Source organism: Dendrobium catenatum, unplaced genomic scaffold (assembly GCF_001605985.2).
Source record: "Dendrobium catenatum unplaced genomic scaffold, ASM160598v2 fragScaff_scaffold_989, whole genome shotgun sequence".
Taxonomy (NCBI): Eukaryota; Viridiplantae; Streptophyta; class Magnoliopsida; order Asparagales; family Orchidaceae; genus Dendrobium; species Dendrobium catenatum.
In genome coordinates, this window is record NW_021319451.1 from 2,486,980 (window position 1) to 2,503,509 (window position 16,530).

Genomic DNA, 16,530 nt, shown 5'->3' on the forward strand with positions numbered 1-16,530 from the left:
CTCATTTATAATATAATATCATATAGTATGACATAACTTCGTACAGTATGATTAACAGACAATGAAAAACTATATTTTTACTTTTAAAAACCTCTCCCCCTGTGTTTGTACATGATTGCTCAGACTCACCTGCATTTTGTGGCAAGACTCAAGAAAATAAAAAAATAAAATAAATAACAAATTACATTGTCAGACTCACACTCTTAATCTAACTAGTCTTGAGTCTTCCCGTTGTCCTGAGTGGCTTGTGATCTTCCTGAAATGTTAGTACTCACGAACAATAGCAAATAATAAATGATATTCAATGAAGAGTAGTTCAGGCGACATTATTTGTCATCATCAAAATCTCAAACTCGGGGTCATGGGTCGCAACATGGATACCTTTCAAAGAGATCAGCAAGACCTCTAGAAAGGTAATTAGTCACAATAATAAAAAGGGTCCTAGAAATGGGATCACCCTATCTCAGACCATGTGAAGCCTTAAAGAAATGATTAGATTTACCACAATGGTAGAGAAATATGGACTTTCAATATAAAGTTTAATGAGATTAATAAACTTAGAGTCAAAACCAAATAACATCATAATATCATAAAGAAAAGTCTAAGGTATATTATCATAAGCCTTAGCAATATCAAGTTTCAAAATCATGTTACTACCTCTCCCTTTGGCATCCAAATCATGACAAAACTCTTGAGCTAAAAGATTGTTATCCACAATGGATCAACCTTTAACAAAACCCATTTAGAAAGAAGAAATTAGATTAGACAAGAAAGTAGATAAACATTCATCAACATTTTAGATATACTCTTATAAAAAAAGGTTTAAAGACTAATAGGTCTAAAATCCTTTGAAGTACAGGCAGAATTATTTTTAGGAATAAGCACAATAGAAGCAGCAGTGCAAAAATTTAATTATGGCATTACCATCAAAAACTCCAAAACAACAGAAAATAAATCATTACCAATGATATGCTAAGTTTTATTAAAAAACTTCAAGGTAAATTCATCAGACCCAGCCACCGATTCTGAATTCATTTGAAAAATAGTATCTTTAACCTCCTCCAACAAAGGGGGTTTAGATAAGAAAATTTTATTCTCATGAAAAATAAGAAATAAAATAATATTAGGATTTTGAATAGTAGAAGGATTGAATTTTTTATTAAGATGATTTTGAAAATGTTGAACAGCTAAGCTAGAAATTTTAGTGTCATCTTCAATAAAAGAACCATCAACCCGCTGAATTTTATGAATATAAATAATATTGCACTTCCTCTTAACTAAAGCATTAAAATACTTAGTACTGTTATCCTTCAAAAGATGTTTAAGAGCGACTTTCTGCTTCTAAAACATTTCCTCTTGAGCTTTCAAATTGTAAAGCTTATCTTTAGTCTCCCTCAAAAGACAAAAATTAACCTCAGAAGGAAATATTGGTAATGTGATTCCTAGAAATTAACTTTATCCTCCACAATTAAAATATTAAAAAAAAGATTCTTAAAAACATTATGATTCCATTAGTTCAAAACAAACTTAAGACATTTAAGTTAATACCACAGTCTATGCATACCAAAAATATTATTATATGGATGTAAAGGTAAAATCCAGTTATCCTTAACCACATTCATATAGGTGCAAGGAAAAGGTGTACAGAAAGAATAAAATGAAATGGATAAAAGAATTCTAAACCTGAAATCTATATAGGCCAAGACTGATAAAAAGATTGAAGAAAATGTTACTCATAATAATGGTTATGGACCTTGGGTCCATGTAAATTATGGAAGGAAGAAATCTAATAACATTAGAAGACATCCAGCTGGTTTTATGAAGATGCCTGAGAAGAAATATGAAGTTGCTGCAATGATGGAGAAGAACAAAGTGACAACTATTGATAAACCAAGTGTGGAGGAGGTGGCTAATGCTCAAATTCTAGTTAAGGATTTTTCAGTTTCATGCCAACATAGAAGTTCAATTATTGAAAATGGTATAAACTTCCATTCTGATCATAATAAATTCAATTATTTATGTGATATTGGGGAAGAGGATGAAATTATTCAGGATAATGTTGATGAAGGAAAATTGGGTGATAGTATTAATGAAGAAGTTGAAGAAGTTCAAGTTATTGTGGATGGGGAAGCTTCTGTGTTGAATAAGATTGATAATGGTGAGAATGGACTCCGAAAATCTTTATACGGTTTGAAGCAAGCCCCACGACAATGGTTCACTAAACTCGTGGCCTTCCTTCAACAAAAGTATTCTTCAAGAACTATCTACTTATGTAAAGAGAAAGTATTCAAAATAATTTAAAGGACTCGGTCCTATTAAGCTTTCTCTTAGGAGTAGAAGATTTGATGGGGAAGCTGAAGACAAGGCGGGGAACTCATCCTCTATTTTTAATTAATGTCTTCAATTATTTTTTGGAATTGTAGAGGTGCTAGGAAGAATAAAACTTCTCTATACTTGAAGGAAATTGTAAGGGATTATGGGGTTTTGTTTGCTGACTTGTTGGAAACAAAATTGACATCGGTTAGTAGAATGAAGTTAATTCATTAATTGGTTATGATTGGGATTTTTGTTAGACACCTTCTAATGGCTTATCTGAAGGCATATTGGTTGTTTGGATATCCAAGCTAGCTTCTTTTATTTGTGTAAATATTCTACCCAATGTACAATTGGGGATTTAAATATTTTGAAGATAGGGGTTTGGAGGATATCTACGGTATATGGAGGAAAAGAGATGATTGGAAGGAGGGTAATTTGAAGGTATATTAAATTGTATTCAACCAAGGATACTCCTTCTATTATGGTTGGAGATTTTAATTTCTTATTGGCAAAAGAGGATAAAAAAGAGATAAGAGTGGGGTGTGGGGGGGGGGGGGGGGGGGGGGGAGAGGTTTCTATTTATCAGTTTAAAGGACGATATAGAGTTTTTTGAGCTAGAATGTTTTGCATGAAACCGGTTTTCTGGGTCTTGGATTTACTTGGTGCAACAACAAGGTGGGAGGAGCACGCATTTTTGAGTGGTTGGATTGATGTTATTTGAATTCAGTGGCTATTGGTTCTTCCCAGTTGATGGTGATGCGGCATCTACTAAGGATTGCATCTGAACATTTCCCTATCTTGTTAAATCTAGTGAGCAATATTCCTAAATTTTAGAAAAATATTAAATTTCAAGAGCATTGGGCATCTTATCCGGCATCTGCTTCTACTGTGTTTAAAGCATGTAATAAAAGAGCTTGTGGTACTTTTTTTGAAATTCTTAATATCAAGTTTAAAAGATCTATGAAAGCTTTATTTTGTTGGAGTAAAGAGAAACTTAAAGATCTCAATGAATTGAAGAAATGTCTTAAAAAGGATATTTATGATTTGTAAATGGAGGAATCTTATGTAGGAGCTCTTTCTGATGATAAAATCTTGCTCTTAAGGTCAAAGGTGAATGAACTTAACAGTATCTTGGCTCATTTGAATACATGGTGGAGGCAAAGAATAAAGATCAATTGGTTGAAGGATGGAGATAAAATTACAAGATTCTTTCAGGAATATGCTAACGGTAGAAGGAACAGGAATTGAATTTCAATAAAAAAAATAAAAATGGGATAGAGGTTGAAGATCAAAAGAAAATTGAGAACTTTTTTGTTGATTATTTCAGCCATAAATGGCAGTTGAGAGATTGTAAATTGGAAGATTGGTCTCCTAGTTTAAATGTCCTGGAAGAAGAAGATAGAAAGAGGTTGGATGCTAAACTTTCATTGGAGGAAGTTACTGAAGTAGTTAGGTATTTGAAGGGGTTTAAATCTGTAGGAATAGATGGTATATTCTATTCTTTCTTGAAGATCTATTGGTCTATTATTAGAAATGACACTTCGAATACTATTCATCAAGTATTTTCTATGGGATCAATGGATTCAGATTGGAAAGAAATTGTATTAGGGCTAATTCCAAAGGTTAAAAATCCTTTAATACAATCTCATTTCAGACCGATTAGCTTATTAAAATCTTTTATAAATTGATTGCAAAAATTCTTTTAAATAGAAAGTATGGTTTGATTAATAAACTCATCTCCAAAGAGCAAGTTGTTTTGTTGAAGGGACGGTCAATCTCTCAACATATTCTTCTAGCTCATGAAGTGTTTTACAGATTTAGATTTTCTAAATCAACCAAAGGCTTGGTTTCCTTCAAGATTGATATGGAGCAAGCATATGATAGCATGGGGTGGTCTATATTGAAGCAAGTATTGAGGTATTCAGTTTTCCTTGCAAATACTCTAAGTTAATTATGGATTGTGTGGTGGATGCCAAGTTTTTTGTATTGATTAATGGAAATTATTCTAAATGGATTATGGATAAGAGTAGGTTCCGACAGGGATTTCAACTCTCTCCATTTTTGTTCATTTTATGCTCCCAATTGTTATCTAATGCTTTGATTAATAAAGGATATTTGGTGGGGATCAAAGTGCACTCAAGTATCCCAAGAATATCTCATTTGCTTTACACAGATGATATTGTTATTTTCTCTGAATCAATTATTAAGATTTTAAAAGAGGTAAGGAGAGGAATTGTGGATTTCTGTGAGTGGACAGGTCAACATATGAATTATAATAAATCAGTAATTCTCTTTGTTAAAGCTGTGAAGAAGAAGAAAAGGAGAAGAATTGCTCGGATTATGGGACTTAGACCGGTGAAGGAGATGATTTATTTGGGTTTGAAGATAGCCTTATGAAGGCTGGTTTGTGCTGATTTCAAAGGCTTGTTGGAGAAATCATTGGGGAAAATCAATATTTGGGGCAACAAGTTTATGACTTTGCAAGGAAGTATCATACTTATTAAATTTGCTATATTGACTTTTCCAATCTTTCAATTGACTCATGCTCTTGTTCCTAAGAGAATTCTTGCTGATATTGATAAGATGTGTAGGACATTATTTGGCACAAACAGGACGGTAAAAATGGTATTCATTATGTTAATTGGGTGGTGTTGTGCAAACAAATTGAATTGGGTGGTAGGGGTCTCCATTCTAGCTTAAAATCTATTGGGCCAATAAGAGCTAAGTTGGCATGGAATTATTTGAATGATAGAGATTCTTTACGGAATAAGATATTATCTATAAAATATGGGTTTGCAATTTCTAATTTTGGAATGAAAAAATCTGCTTCTTGGAGGATTATTGAAGATGGTGCCAAAGCACTTGAAAACATTACAAAATGGAGAATTGTAGATGGAAGATTGGTAAATGTGATGAAAGATAATTGGATTCTTGATAAAAGTATCATGATGTGGCCTACATTTATTTCTACCATGTTGGATTCTGATATGTTAGTAGAGAAGTTTATTACTAATGGATCGTCGAATTTGGAAATACTGAGAAGTTATTTCGGTGAAGACCTGGTGCAGCTGATTAGCAAGACAAACATACTCTAATGAAAAATGAATATTAGGTGGGGTTACTGAACCAGATGTCCGGTAAAACCATTTCTTATCTTGCTTCTAATGCTATGGATTGTAATGACTCTTCCACAATATATTGGGGATGGATTAAAAAGCTCAAATTAAATTCACGAGTTGAGAATTTCTCGTAGAGGATCTTTCATAAGGTAATTCCTACATTCAATTTTCTGCTTCAAAGAAAATTGATAGAAACAAATTTCTATCCTAGGGGATGCTTGAAGATTGAAGATTATGAGCATGTGGTTGTGGGGTATTTTAAATTAACTCAGGTTATTAAGATTTTGAACAAATGGGGATTTGCAATCCCGGTTTTTGAGAGATTTGAAGAGTGATGTACATGGTTGAATCAATGTGCTTCTAAGAAATCTATTTCGGGGAGTATGTACTACACGTTGGTTTTTTTATCTTGGAAATCAAGAAGTAAAGAAATCTATGGTGATGGTAAAGATAGTAATTTATTTATTGCTTCTAATACAGTTACTGTATCTTCTATACCAACTAATACAGCTGTAATAAAAAGCTCGTCGGGAATCTTGGATGTTAATCAGTCTAATATACTGTTGAAAATTTTTTGGCATCCTCCTCCTCCTGACTGGATCAAAGTTAATGTGGATGTGTGCTTCCTATCGTCTTACAGGGCTACTGTTGGAGGAGTATTCAGAGATCATAGAGAAAGGTTTTTATGTGCATCCGAGTTTAGTGGAATTAACTGGGGTGTGAATCAACTGGACTTGCTTGTTGTTCAATTCATGGATCGGTATTTACAAAAGTGGATGCTTGATTATAAAGGTATCATTGTTGAAGGTGATAATGCAAATGTATTCAAGCTTCTTCAAAGGTGTTACAACTTACACGAAGCAACTGAAGATCATATGTAGGAGCCTTAAGGGTTGAGAGATTTTAATTTTGCTATGTTTAATTGTGGATAAAGATTGTAATAAGTTAGCCGACTTGTGTGCTAACATTGCTTTTAATTATGATTTTCTTTGGGATGATATTACTATGTGTAGTATTCCTCCTTCTTTTTTAAAAGTTTAAATGGAGGAATGAGAAGTTATTTGTAGGTTGTAATTGGTTTTTTATTTTAATAAAATTGCTTCGGCATTTCATAAAAAAAAAACCACATTCATAAAAGTATCATGAAGTAACCACATGTTATGAATCCTAAATTGAGAAGGCACATCTCTCAATATATGCTTAATTTTAATGAGAAGAAGAGAGTGATCTGAGAGGGTCCTGTTCAAATGTTCAACATTAAAAAAGTTAAAAGAATGCAACCAAAAATCTTTAAATAAAACTCAATTTAATCTTTTCCATAAAAGCCCACAATGCCAAGTAAACTTATCACCATAAAAGCCAATATAAATAATATTGCTATCCATGATCATGTTATTAAAATCTTTCATAGATTGATATATATAGAGGGAGCCTCCTTTACGCTCAGATGGGCTAGCGATGGTATTAAAGTCTCCTCCAATATTCCAAGGAAGAGAACAAATAGTCTGAAATTGATAAAGTTGGTCCCATAAAATCTTTCTATCATATTTAGAGGAAGCAGCATAAACAAAGGAAGCATAACATTGCAAATTAGAACTCTCAATATTGCAATGAATAACTTGATTAAAATCACCAATCATGTCAACCCTGACAAAATCTTTCCAAAAAACCCAAATTTTTTTAGAAACATTAGATAAAGCATGCTTAAAACCAAAAAATTTAGCTGTACTGAGTAACTTATCATAAGGTATAAGAGGCTCAAGCTGAACAATAAGAGAAACATTATGGATACGACATAAATTTTTAACTCTAAGTTTAGAAGAGGGGAAAACAATACCCCTAATATTCCAAATAATAGCATTAAACATAAAAACAATATTAATACAAAGTGATAGAACTGGTGTTTCTAGGAGTTTGAATAACAATAGCTTTAAGATTCATACCTCTCCTTCCACGTCCCTTAGTAAAACTAGCATCATTATCATCTCTAGAATAAAATTTAGCCAACATATCCATAGCATCATTATCAGTAAAAGCATCACTACAATAATTAGTATTCAAAGGAATATTACTATCATTACCCATACATGAGTGCCACTTAAAAAGATGCATATCTCTTTCCTCATAAAAAACATCACCTGCCCTATAAGTTTCATTATGAACCTCAACTTCACTTATCTTTTCCTCTACATTTTGGGATATAACATGATTAGTAATAATAGCTTGCATAGTATCTGGTGGGAAAAATTGTGTCACCACGCAGATTTTGATTTCTCATATTTTGTAATCGAATACTGCATTAAGAATAAAGTACAATCTCGAGAGACTGACACAATATTCTATAATGGATTCAATATCAAAATAGGGTTTTGAAAATTGATTATTTCTATAATAAAACATAATTCAAAGAATAACATATCATCTCAAAAGATGAACATGAAATTCTATAGAATATGTTTAAAGATAGAAATATGTTTTTGAAAAAGTTTATTCATTCTTTTATTTAGATATGGCAAGAAGAATATTATATCATCTTAAAAGACGAACATAACATTCTTCAAGATATCCAAAAGCGAGAATGAGTTTATAAAATTCATTATTTCTAAAGTTGAATATAACAAGTATAGTATTATATTATCTGAAAAGATAATAATAACATTCTACAAGTCTATTCAAAATTACAAATAAGATTTTAAAAATATCTACGTTCCCAAAGATTCTTCCCTTGTTTTATACGAATAAAACAAGATTTATTTTAGTCTGGAGTTCTCAAATCCCTATAGGAGCAAGCTTCTATAGTTAATTACATCTTAGGAGAAATGCTCCTAAGAAAACTCTAGATTAAAGCAGTGATTTCATACCCTTTGACTACAAAGTAAAAGACAAGGAACAGAAGATGGAATTTTCCAAGGTGAAAGCTCGATGTTGAACATTTATTAGCGAGTTAAAGGATGATGAAAAGGTAAGGGTGTTCGGGATTCTGAGAAGCCAGCCAACCTCATCTATTTGTTGGGCTTTATAATTTTAGGAGAAAATTTTATATTTAAGTTGACATTCTTTTGCAAATTGGAATTTATATTCTCGGAGGTGAGGTTAAGATCTAAAAGAAATCTGTCAGAACTAAATTAAATTTCGTAACTGACAAATAAGTGACCGAAACCTACTAATGAAAGTTGAAAATCTGGAATTCACCCGGATTGGATGGGGAGCGAGCTAAACACCTAGATCTATTAAAACATATGTCCAGTCTCTTATGCAAAGATGGGTAGGGATGTTGCTTAATGTTATTAAAGGAATTGGGGGCTGACATCTAAGATAATGTCCTAATATAGCCTCAACTTAATGTAGGGTGAGAAATATTAAAGATGCAATTAAAATTTTAGACTCTGATTGTAATTTATTCTATGCAATGCATTGCTAATTGACTTGAATGCATAAAATGATATGAAGGTTTAAAATTAGGCTTTAGAAAATAGGTTTTTCCCTTAGGATTACAAACTTCCCTTGACGAACTGCCACCCTCCATAGGTCAAGAGGTCTGCCAGATCCCGCAGGCGGGGAGGTGCATAACAAGGATGGAAAGTATTAATTGCTTATGCTGACTCTCGTGGTCCGAAGCTTACTTATTAGATCGTTAAAGTACTATGTGGAGCCTAAAAATTTTATAGAATTAAAGTAAAAGAATTTTTAAGTGTACCCTTACGAAAAAACGCACTCCGATTCATATCCAGGCTAAAACAAAACGACGACATGCAAGGGATAAACAGCAAACCGGACAAAGACCAGCGAAACCAATTAAAATAAATCATATATAATTTTAATGTCCATGTATATTAACGAATTTGCAAAAAAGTAAGTGGCGGGGCACACAGACACCGGATTTCTAATCCAAGAATGACGAGTTGAAATTTTTTTGGAATCTGGAAAATACATGTTCTTTGATTTTATTTCTTCGTCTTCTTTCTTCAATCTTTGTTCTGGCTTTTCTCTTCTACGCGCTCTCGGTCCGTGGGTTTTGGACTATCCAAATGAAAGAAACTCATACTAGGGTAATTTTCTTTTTTTTTTGAGTATTGAATACATGAACATTTTCCTTTCCATAGAGTAGAATAATGCTTTTAGGTATTTTGTTTTTCTTCGGATTCAATTGAATTGATATCCAATTTTTCAAAATCACTTTTACACAATTTTGACTCTTGATATATTATAATTTACATTAATTCATTTCCTAAGCGAAAGAAGAATAATAGTAACCTGAGGGTTATACTGCAATATTATAATAAAATTCCAGCAGTTATATAAATATCAATTGAATTTAATTTTAAGCCAATCGTGGCCCTCTTCTTCATATTGGGGCTAAGCAGCTGAAGCCATGTAGCATTTATATTTTAATTTAAATTAGCCCACTTTTCTCATAATGATGAGTTGGGCCACCTTGCAAAAATCGTAAAATCCGATGCTCTAACTAGGGAATTAATCGTTAAACACATAATAAGTGAATAAAATTAAGTAGCAACATACCAACAATTTTACATCAACTCAATGAAAGCAAAAACCAACAGTATAGGGAATAAACTCTAACCTAAGCTACAGTGATTGTACAAGAATTCTAAGTGTGTGTATTAGAAAGTGTGGTTTATGATATAATCTAAATCAATTGTTGCTAAAGTTCTTCATAATTGATCAATTTAATTTAAAAATATTACTATCTAAAAGGTGTACTAAGTTTTATTTTTATGTTTTTAATCTGAAGTGTGCATAGCACCTAAGTTAGATTTTTAAGACTCGTCCATTAATTTTTCGTCCTTACGTGTATATGATCTATAGGGTTGAACTTGTTTGTTATTTAACACCCTTAGGATTTCGCCATCGTAAAGGAGTTTAGGGATCTAAATAAAATAAAATAATCCTAATAAATTGAGTTTACTACAGGACTAAGGAAGTGTAGTATATACATAGGGCCAAAGGTTTTCTAAGTTAGAATCTCAGTCCGGGCTACATCCAGTGGTTGCGTAGCCTTACCGGTTGGATAGAGGCGACTGACGTATTAGCTCTTTGCTTTTGTCCTCGACGGTACAAGTTCACTCGCAGTTATGCATAAATTAAGAGAAGATAGGGAAAACGGGATTAGCAAAGCAATTTAATATTTATAAAATATTGAAATTTAACCTACATAAAAGGATATAACATTTCTTGGCTTGATCACCGGTTTTTGTTGATTAGGTTTTTTGAAACTTTCACTTTGAACACATTTGTAGTATTCTTTCAGATAAGAAAGGTGCAAGAGAGAGAGGGTAGAAAAGCAGAACTTCTTTACTCTTTTTAAATTTACCTCAATATCAAATCCCTTTTATCTCAAAATACAACCCTTTCAAAACCGCAACTTCAATTCTAGTCAATTCCACTAACTTTTAACCCAACTGCTTTTCATCCTTTATCTAATACCATTCACTACAAATTCCATTCAAAATAATTATTATTTAATTTTTTTACATACAACTTTTTCCAAACACTTATTTGGTTTCCAAGCCTATAAGTATTTTCAAACAAATATTCCATTCTAAAAGATACACCAATCTCTTCTAATCGTTACAAATCATCTTTATTGCAAACAAAACTTTATCTTATTATCTTATATTAAGCTACTCTAAAACTATACCGTTTCCTTTAAAATCATACATTTCTATTTTTCATATACATAGAAAACGACTATTCTTTTACAATATAACTTTACTTTTCATCTCTCCAACTTTTTCCAAGCATTAACTTTACTTTAAGGCAACAACTCGAACTTCCATTTTATTTTCACATCACATTTTGAGATATGACACTTTACTTTAGAGAAATATAGATATATTACTTTTCATTACTATTATATTTTGATACTATATAAATGACGAAATAGATTTAACACTTGTTCCAATTTGTGAAAACATTGATTATATAATTTAAGAAAGATGAAGAAGCCATGTGATTTTGAACAGTATTTTTTAATAAATAATGCAAACATTAAACTGAGAAGGGATGAGGAAGAAGAGGTGAACATTTTTCCACTTCTCTGTTCTTGACGAATAAATTGCAATAGAGAGGAGATCATTTGCGGTTCTTTAAGGCTGAGATGGCAGAGGATTTTTAAAAGGGGCGGAGGCTTCCAAGGTGAATTATGACGAGAGAGAAGGAATAGCCGGATGAAGGTGAGGTACTGGTTCACGATGGTTGGGAGGAGGCAATGAGGCCTTGGTTTGAAATGGGAGGCGGATCATGATTTTGTTTCTGAGTGAAGATGTGAGGGAGAGGGAGAATGTTCTGGGAATTTTAGGGGAATGGGGTGCGTGTTGGGAGGTGCGCCTCTTGGCCAAGGAGGGAACGGTGAGATTCGAAAGAGAGGAAGAAGGCTGGTTTGATCTATTCTTTCTGCGAATAAAATGAGAGGGAGACGGAGCAGGGCGATCAGAATTGGGTGAAGCTGTTACGGGTGGTTTCTTAAGAAGTTGTGACCAATTGGGAGGATACGGGATTGGTGCAGTTTTGCGATGTGGGAGGCGAAATGGGAGAAATGTTCTCTAGTGCGATGAAGAGAGGAGTGTTTGCAGTTTGCGAATTCAGGAGAATAGGGATGGCGAGTGGACGATTTGACTGGATTTAACTTAAAATTGGAATTAGGTTTAGTCTAAACAACATTTGATTTGAATTTTAAACTAAGGAGGTGATTATTATAAATTATAAAAAATCATATTATATATATTTATTTAAAAGATATTTTGGTATAATAAATGAATGAAATAATGAACATTTAAATTAGATAATTAAAATACTTATTATCTATATAAGTATTGGTTGTGCAAGTCAATATCGGTTTTGGGATTTACTGAAATCGAACTCGACTGAGATAAATTTTGATTTTATTTGTTTCGATTGGTTAGCAAATTTGTTTAAATGAGTTTTTGAGTTTTTTGGACGTTGAATAAAGTTGATTGATGGTTTTTTTTATTGAATTGAGTGATAGGCTGAGTCGTGCTACGTTGTGTGTCCCCTAGGGTAATCCTGTGGGTGTGACCTTACACTCGGCTACGAAAACTAGGTTTATAAGTCGATTTACGAGGATTGACCTCAGATAATAGGTAACAATGACCCCATGGTATGATAAATTGGCAAGTTTTATGTCTTATTGGCGTTTGACCGAACGATGCTAATAAAATTGAAAGCATGAAGGATTTGATCTATGATTGAGAGATTTTTGTATGTGATAGATATACAAATGAACATTTATGAGATTCGAGTCTGAGAATATATAATTGAACTTTGAAATTTGAGCATGATAAATTGAGAAGATTGACCTGAGCAAATGGATATTTGAAGTTTGACTCGAATTGTGATCCTCTCTAAATTACAACGGAAGGGAGAGAGATCATCAATTGATGTGTTCATATTCAAAATCATTTGCCTCAGGCAAATCTTTCTCATTTATCATGCTAAATCAAATTAAATATTCTTATAACATCGAATATTAAAAATTTGTTCAATTTGGTTATCTTTCAAATACAAAAATTTTTCAATTCATATGATAAATTTCATTTTATTTATTGCTTCTATCGCTGTTTCGGGTCAAGCAATAGGCAGATAAACTTTGGCAAGTTTAAATTGGGGTCATTTTGTTGCCCAAACCTCCATATTCGAGGTCAATTTTGCGTCATGACTCTATAATAAGGTTCTTTTCTAGCTAGTGTGTAACCCCAGGATCCCTTAGCTGGAACCCCCACTAACAGTACGACTCGGCCTATACTAATTCATAAAAAATCATTCAACAACTTTTTATTGTAATCCAAACAAACTAATACTCTTTAATACAAAAATTGTACACCAAATCGAGCGAAATAAAATAATTATAAGCTCGAGTGAGTTAGATAATGATATTTCAGTAACATACCGATGACGATTTGACTTGTCAACCAATGACGTAAATAGATTATAAATGGATTTATTGATTCTAATTTATTATTTTTCATTATTTTCATTATCATGGAATTCAATTTTATTAAAATAATCATTTTTTTTAAATTATTTATATATAATATATATAGTCTTAATAATCACCCTTATTTAAAATTTCGAAATCAAATGTTGTTTAGACTAAACCTACATTGGCAATTCAAGTTAATCAGTTCCATCGTCCTCGCATCATATCTCTTCTTGAATTTCGCTGACTTGGTCATACACTCCTCTCTGGCATTCCGCACATAGAAGAACTGATTTCTCCTGCATTTCGCTTACAATCGCAAAGAACCTGCCCATTCCGTTCTCTCAATGGCACTTTTAAAGGAACACCGATGCTTTCCAATTCGTGATCAGCCCTGCTTCCGTTCTTCATTTTTCGCAGAAACGAATAGATTAAAACACTCTTCTCTTGTTCGCCAAGCCTTCATGCCCGTCCGGCCTCTTGTTGCCGCAAGAGGCGCTCCTCACACATCTCCAAAATCGCTGGAACATCTCCCTCTCCATGCAACGATTAATCAGAATATGATGCTATCCCATTTATCACAAGGTCATTTGCCTCCTCCAACCGATCCGTGAAGCCAGGTGTGTCCTTTTACTCTCTCCGGTCCTAATTTCTTCTCTCGTAATCATTGGAAGCCTGCCGGGCCCTTTTTGAAACATCTTGTCGATTCTATCTACAGAACGAAATGATCTCGCTCTATTTGCAATTTATTCGGTCAGAATGAAAGTGGTATTTTACCTTTATTCTTCCTCATAACCCTGTCTCAAGTTTTGTTTTGCTTATTTATTAAAATAAAACTGTCAAAATCAGCGCATTGGTTCATCTTTCTTAAATTAATTGAATAATTTGTAGTTGGTTTCACATCATTGGAAAAGTTGTTAAAATTGTTCGTCATTTTGCTTATATCAAAATTGAGAAGTAGTCGAATGAAGGTATAGATATTAATTTCCTCTTTAAACGGTAGAAGTTTGGATCTATATTTTACTAAAATGTGATTGAAATAAATTAGGAAGCTGGTTTGTTGCTTTAAAAGGTAGAATTTTGTTGGAAAGTTTGTGATGAGAGAAATGAAAGTAAAATTTATATTGGTAGAATAGTGGTTTTTGCTTTAATTGAAAATGAATTATGTGATGTTGTAAAGTTAAGGTATAAGCAGAGTGTGTTTAATAAAGTGTATGCTTATGAAGATAAATAACAGGTTTTTGGTTGCATAAAGTATTGTTGTACGCTTAAGAGTATGTGGTAGTATTTTTTAGAAGGGATGTTGTTGAAAAAGTTACTTGTATGTGCTTTTTGGAAAACCAAATAATGTGTTTGTGAAAGAGAGTGTTGTGACATGTACATGAAGTGTGTATTATTGAGTGGATTGTATGTGTATGTGAATGGTATTAGATAAGAGAGAGAATCAGTTTGTGTTAAAGAGTTAGTTGGAATTTCTGAAGGTGAGTGGTGGAGTTTTGGAGAAGGGTTGTGGATTTTGAGAGAAGGACTTATGAGTGATTTTTTGGAAAGTAAAATTTAATTTGAAGAGATAATAAGTTTCTTTTTTTCTACCCTCTCTCGTTTCATCATTTTTATGCTTTGAAATAATCTAAATAGTGTATAAAAGTGAGGTTTCAAAGGCGTCACAAAGGTGATTCGCCACGACAAGGTTATTTTATGTTTCAAGTAAATTTCAATTATTTTATAATTATTATTAAATGTGCTTTTTACCCTTTTCCCTATTTCTTTACTTTAATTGGCATGATGCCGAGAAGGTACGGAGTGGACAAAGACAGGAGTATGACGTATGTCTACCAAACGGGTAGAGGTGCGGCGGGCGGACCATGGATCGTAGCCCCGGTGCTGTGAGTTTCTAAAATTAGAAAACCTTTAGGCGCCCTTGATGTGGTTAGGGCATGTGAACACTTTTTAGGTCCATGTAGTAATTCAATTTTATTAGGATTATTATTTATTTATTTTAGAGATCGAAATCCTTTTAACACATGCGAAAGGTCCTAAGGGTTAGTAATAAAAAAGTTTTACACTAATGAAGTAGTGACTTAAGGACAAATTAGGATGAGTCTTAAAATAAATGTTAGGGTGCATTGCACTTAGGATAGAAAATACTACGAAACTTAGTGAACTATTTAGGATTAGTAATATTTTTAAATGTACAATTGAAGAATTTAGAAAATATTAGCAAGAATGATGTTAGGATTATATAAACACTTTCTATAACAACTTAGAATTGTTATGTTAGCACAATCGACTTACTTTAGGTTAGGCCAGTGTTTATTATTCCTTATGCACTGTGATGGGTTTTTCTTGGCGTTATTGCATGTTGGTTTAAATTAGTTGGTATGTTGTACTTAATTTTTTATGCATTTGTGATGTGTATTTTGTTTAACGATTAGAATTCCATCGGTAGAGGGATCTGGATTGGTTGAATAACGATTTTCTGCGGTGGCCACACTCATAGAGGTAGGATAAAGGGGCTAATTAATTAATAAATAAATGGCTAATATGGCGCTTCAGTGCTTAGCCCCCAAGAATGAGAAGGAGTGATGGCAAATGTGGCTTATAATTTAAATTTCAATTGTTATTGTTTAAGTACTGCGTGGGACTGATTTTGTTATTTATAATTTGCTTGAGGCTATGATGCGGTGGAGACTATATTTGTTTTCTTTCCTTTATGATTGAAATGAAAGGTATGGTAATATAATTATTAAGAGTCATAATTTGTGAAAGTGATTTTGAAAAAATGGCTGATATTCACATCATTTGGGATCAGAAGAGACCTTAGCCTTAAAGGGTATATCTCTGTTTTATATTCTGGAAAGAGGATAGATTATCATGATTCAATATACATATATAATAATATGAGTAGGAAAGCAAATATTAACTCGTTAGGGATGAGTTTTCACGTTTGGATACCCAAACGCGGGACTTGGAGAAGCTGTAGAAGAAAGGCGAAGAGATAGATGAAGAAGAAGACGACGAAATAAAGATTCAAAGAAATATTCCAGTTAAAAAAATCATTGCGTCATTCTTAGGATTAGAATCCGGGGTTGTGTTTGTATGGTTGCGCCATTACTTTTTTTTGCAAATTCTGGGTGT